General features: G+C 43.4%; 1 long non-coding RNA gene across 1 annotated transcript; it reads right to left on the reverse strand.

Annotated features, from left to right (window-relative positions):
- Positions 1–220: 220 nt before the first annotated feature.
- Positions 221–3,080, reverse strand: LOC120985448. Its single transcript, XR_005775500.1, has 4 exons — positions 3,007–3,080; positions 2,160–2,285; positions 1,091–1,304; positions 221–879 (listed from the first exon to the last, which is right to left on the reverse strand). It is a non-coding gene; the product is annotated as an uncharacterized LOC120985448 (long non-coding RNA).
- Between the last annotated feature and the right edge of the window lie 3,133 nt (positions 3,081–6,213).

Genomic DNA, 6,213 nt, shown 5'->3' on the forward strand with positions numbered 1-6,213 from the left:
TGGGGACGGACCCGTTTTCTCTGACACAACAGAAAACTGATCCGTCCCCCATTGACTTTCATTGGTGATCAAGACGGATCCATCATGACGGATGCATGCGGTTGTGTTATTGTAACGGAAGCGTTTCTGCTGATCCATGACGGATCCACAAAAAACGCTAATGTGAAGGTAGCCTAAGTCAGTGGAAATAAAACCAGGCACACAACGATATAAGGGGGGAATGGAGAATTTTATTTAATTTATAATCTTATTAATGATGGGACTGAAGTTTTGGTGTAAATTGCAAATCAAAGTCGAGGATAAGTTACATCCATTGACTTTTATTGATTCAGGGGAAGGCGAAAAAACCCCCTGTAGGGGGAAAAATTCCTTCCCGACTCCGCTTAGGGCAGTCAGACGATTTCCCTGGATCAGATATTATTAATCCAGAGGAAGGCGAAAAAACCTCACTGAGCCTCAGCCATCAGCTTGTAATGAGGAAAAATTCCTTCCCGACTCCATGCATGGCAGTCAGATTAGTCCCAGAATCAATCACTAAATAATCGGTCCGCAAGGGGTTGGCCAAATTGTACTTTGAATTAGGTGAATGGCTGAATTGGGGAGGGCAACTGTGTTGATCCAGAAGAAGGAGAGAAAAAACCCCTTTATGACATCTGCCAATCTGTCGTAATCTAAGGGGAAAAACACTCCTTCCAGACTGCAAATAAAGCAGTGGGAAAATAGTCCCTGGATCAAATGCCCGTACACATCCATCATCCAGTGGGATCGGCTCCAGGATCAGTGTCCTCTGTCGTCAAGATGTCTTCAAGATGTTTTCCTTCAGTCCAATCGCAGGGAGGGCTTCCAGGATCCAGTCTATACTTACCTGTTGTCTTCATACTGTGGTATATATGATAGGAAGAATCAATACAGATACCATATAATGTGGTATAATATACAAAGATTTTGTGCTACATATGAAGATTAGGGATTTTACACAACTGTTTAATGCTCATAAAATTTGAGCTTCACATTTGGAGCAGCTTAAATCTTGAATCATTAGGTAATTTATACAACTGTATAGGAACACTGCTTATTTCCATCTATATACCTGGATCTGTTCTTCTGTCCATCCATTCATCTTCTCCAGGGGCTCAGGAGGACATCTTGCTCTGGTGACATTAGAGCTGGTGGAGGGTTTACTGGGTGACAAATGATAACCCTCTGAAAATGGCCTGATGTTTCAGTGGCAATCGTCGCTTCTTGGCGGCTGCCTCCATTTTGCCCAGGTTGAATGGTTTGGGACAGCGTTGAGGTATAGATGGCTACAAGAAAAAGAAATAGATATAAATGAGGATATGGTCATCACAATTGGTGACAGACCTCATATGAAGCTTATGCTGGTAGTATTTCCACATGTAATATGATTACCTTATGTACTCATCCCCCACCATAATAAGATATATTTTTCTGTAGGAGTATAAAGCATATTAAATGCCAAATTAGGGTAGTGGCCTGCACTCATTACAGGGGTCTGCCTCCAACCAGCTCCATTCAAGAATTATTTGTTACAAATATAATTATGACTTTACCTTCCAAAATACATTCAAGGTGCAAACTACTGAAAACACATAAAAGCTCTGTATGCTGACATGCATTACTGGAGTTGGAGTTTAGTGGCCCAATCCCCAAACCACCATGTCCTGTGACAATTGCTACTGCTTGATGGCTCTGCCCCCTCCTTCTTACCTGCCAACATGTCCCCCTATCAAGCCCCTGACATTGAGAATCATATACACAGTGGCGTAGCTAGAAATGACTGGGCCCCACAGCAAATTTTTGAATGAAGCCCCCCTCCCCTAGTAATTTTTTCGCAACCCCTTCCTTTTATGCTGCCCCCATTCCTGTGGCTAGTAAAGATCGCTCTCTCAGATGAGGCCTGGCAGCTGTTCCATCCGTTTTCTACACTGTATATACTGTCACTGTATATAATTTCATTGTGTAATACTGTTATGGGGGCCCTGACAAAATCTTTTAGTCCTCCTCTTCCTGGATGGGCCCCCTTCTGGGTCAGGGCCCCAAAGCAGCCGCTTCCCCTGCTTCCCCTATAGTTACGTCCCTGCATATACAGTGTATGACGTGTATCTAGAGCACGGTAGACTTTCTGTTTATGCACTTACTACAGGGATGTGTGGTGGTGGCATCTCAAGGGCTTCCACAGAGACCCAGTCAATATGCTGGAAGAAATGATGGCCTCTGATGTTACCATGGACTCCTAAGCGCTTGGCAGGATCTCTCTGGAGGAGCTGAAAATGAGAAATGTAATGATAACTTAGTGACTATAACGACCTTTGACCACAATGACCAATCACATTCCAGATCTTACATTTTCAGGGGAAAGCTGGGAAATGAAATCTCCACTTTTCTCTTGTGCAAGTTTTGATAAATTTGCCCTAATGTTTATTCTGTCTGAATGCTGGACTTAGGCTGTAGTGTCAGCAATGGGAGATTTTAGAAATCTGTGGCTGCTTGTTACATAAGCTCAGAGGGGTGGACTAAGTATGTAGACTTGTCCTCAGTACATTAACTACCAGACTCTTACTTTAAAGGAAAACTCATATGTTACGATGGGAGAACGACTATAATGTCTGCCTCAGTGCTGGTAAAAATGGCAGCTCATGCTGCTCCTATTTAACCAGGCTCCGGGCCAGGACTCTTAACATAGATTGTGCTATTACTAAGTCTGTGCTGGATCTGGTAAGGTTGTGGGTCCAGAGGTGACTTCTTAGCATCCTCTGTTGTGGAGACCAGTATTGTAACCTTGTATACTACAGAAGTGCTGGTTGTGTATTGTTACCCAGCGAGCAGCACCTCTGAGCGGGGACCTCTCCTAAACACTACAGTGGTGAGTATTAGTGAAGGAGATCATGGTGCTCTATGGGGTATTGTAGGGGGAGATGTCTTCTATCACAGGTTGTCATGTAACATTGTATAAAATACAGTAGTGTTATGCAGTAACATACTGACCTCTTTAATGATGTCTTCGGCGCTGGAGTGTGTGATGTCAAATTGTGTAGGATCGTACTTACACTTACTGGTAATCATTTCATTTAAGATGACGCCAAATGAATACCAGTCCACTCCAACGCCATACTCCTCCTTAGCCAGCATCTGCCAGGAAGGAGAGAAGATTAGTACACAGCTCTTACCCACATTGTAGGTGCTAAGGTTTCTGCCATTGCCAACATATCATAGAATGGAGTCACTCAAGGTGTTTAGCGGAATGATGACAAGATGTTCTGCCTCCATCCAGCAGCAGATAAACTGCAACCACAAAGTCATCTTTTGTAGACTCGGTGTAACCAAGTGTTACATGGGGGTTCATTCATTTGAATGAGCATATTCTAATATTAGGTTTCTCCACAAGCACCCACTGCAGTGGAAATGAATGGTCACCCCGAGCTTCCCCTGGCAATAACAGCTGATCCCTGAGATCAGTAGATGGCATGAAGGTAATTAAAGAGGTCATTTCATGGGTCCAGAAAAAGTCAGACTTCCACCAATATGATGCTCATGCTTATCCTAAGGATGAATGATCAATATTCTGGACCCCTTCAATACAAATGGATCAGTGAAAATGATGTAAACTCCCCTTTTTCTCACCTCAGGAGCCACATAGCCTTCTGTTCCAGCATATTCGGTGGCTGTGCGGTCTCCAAGCATGTTCTCAAGTGCGAGACCGAAATCCGTGATCTTAATATGGCCCGTCTCAGCCACCAGGATGTTCTCGGGCTTGAGGTCTCTGTGGATGATGCCCTTAGAATGGAGATATTGGATGCCACACACGAGCTCAGCGGCATAGAATCTGTCAGAAAAGTAAATGAATGAATATAATGCGAGGATAACACAGAAGACTCTTAGACTTTCTTACCAGTCACCAGAATAAGAGACAATAATGTTTCTTATAACTGTCAAATAATGAGGCAGTGCAGGGGCGTAGCTATAGGGGGTGCAGAGGTAGCAGTCGCTACCGGGCCCAGGAGTCTGAGGGGGCCCAAAGACCCTTGTGCCACATAAGACACTGGCATTATAGAAAGTGCATACTGGTCAACTTACACCTCTGGCTGGAGGGAAGGGGTTAGGTTATGAATTTGGCATGAGGGGGTGCCCTTTCAATGTTTGCCTCAGGCAGCAGGAAGGATTTGTGCTCCCCTGCCCCTTGCCAACAAGCACTGAGGGACGGGGGCCCAAGCTGAACTCTTGCACCAGGACCCATGAGCTTTTAGCTACGCCCCTGGGGCAGTGTCTTATGGAAAGGGCTGCATGGTGGCTTAAAATCACATGGACTTCTATTCCAGGGTTTTAAAGAGCAACCAGTCCTAGTCATGTTCTAGAATGTGTCGCTTATGGCCATTAATAACTATTCCCGGAGGGCCCCTTTAATACCTAGGAATATGATTAAGGCTCCTACACATCGGACTGGGGAGATATCAGAAAAAAAGATCACAAAGATGTGATTTCTGGAGGAACGTTTCCTCTCTGTCTTCAAGTCTTCTTTTGGGGGAACAGATCTCATCAGTGTGATGTGCATGAGGCCGGACACTGGATCTAATATTTCATGTCATTTTCTAACCGTTTAGCTGAGGTTCTTATTTAACCATACCTTGCACTGGGGATGTCAAGCCGCCCCTTCATGTTTAGGAACTGATCAAAGTCCCCGCAGCTCATGTATTCCAGACCAAGTAGAACAAGCATCTGTGACATAGAAGACACCATTACCAAACCATCAGAACATCTACACATGAACTATATGGAATCTAGCAGTGGCATCTGTCATCTTTAAAGGGATATTCCAGTGTCAATAAGTAAAGTTTAATATTTGTATATAGTGAAAGATTCTACAATTTTACAATCTTTCTGTATGAAATTCTCAGTTATTAGGATCTCTGCTTGCAGTTACTGAATGGGAACCGTCATTAGTTTCCTCCCAGCTGCTATAAATCTGTCCTGGTCCAGTGATGGAGATATGGTGCATAGCACTTGACACAGATCTGATAACTGCACTTTATTGAGCCAAGTGTCTGTGTGTCCATAACATGGGGAGGATAGGTTTTTAGCCACTGGAGGTAAACAATGAAGTAATACAGTGTTTATGGATATGCTGAGTTGTGTATGTAATATGCTCCTCGAGGATTGGGCATGTGTACTGTATTTGTACAATATTCATAATCCTAAAAGGTAAAAATAAATACCTAAAAAATGAAATAATACAGCAGAAGAAGCATGGCAGGACAATGCAGAGCAAAGACAGGAGACACTTGGGTAGGTACATTTAAAGGGAACCTGTCACCGGGATTTTGGGTATAGAGCTGAGGACATGGGTTGCTAGATGGCCGCTAGCACATCCGCAATACCCAGTCCCCATAGCTCTGTGTGCTTTTATTGTGTAAAAAAAAACGATTTGATACATATGCAAATTAACATAAAAGAGTCATATCTTACTTGTGTGACCAGAGAAAAGTCATATTTTCAAGTTCTGACTCATCTCAGGTTAATTTGCTTATGTATCAAATCGTGTTTTTTTTACACAATAAAAGCACACAGAGCTATGGGGACTGAGTATTGCAGATGTGCTAGCGGCCATCTAGTAACCCATGTCCTCAGCTCTATAAACAAAATCCCGGTGACAGGTTCCCTTTAATAAGGTGATCATATACGCCATTGCTTTCTATGGTCAGCAGATGACACACTGACTAAATCTATTAACCCTCTCTACGCTAGACCACAAAATAAGTGACCTCGACCAGGGAAGGTTAAATAAGTGGAAAATGTTATTTTCTAATTTTCTGTAATTCAAACCTGGGGGCGTCTTATAGTCCACAAATAAAGTAAATTAGAAAATGATATAACCTGCCATCATAGAATAAATAACCTTTATTTGCTCCTTTAAAGAGGATCTTTCACCACTCCTGACATGCCTGAATTGCTAGCAGTCTGCAGTAAGGGTACAGAGGAGTGGTAACCAGTTGGGGGGTGTACCTGCACAGACTCACTCTATCCAATCAGTGCTGCCATTTTCAGACTGTAAGTAAATGGAGCAGTGGTCATGTATGCAAACTACTGCTTCATTCATATGGGGACTCAGGGACCTCCATTCTTCTGATCACTGGGGGTCCCTGCAGTCCTACCCGACCCCTTTCTTTCAAATGGCTGGTCGCTCTGAGAGGTGCTGCA

The sequence above is a fragment of the Bufo bufo genome, unplaced genomic scaffold, assembly GCF_905171765.1.
Source record: "Bufo bufo unplaced genomic scaffold, aBufBuf1.1, whole genome shotgun sequence".
NCBI classification, from domain to species: domain Eukaryota; kingdom Metazoa; phylum Chordata; class Amphibia; order Anura; family Bufonidae; genus Bufo; species Bufo bufo.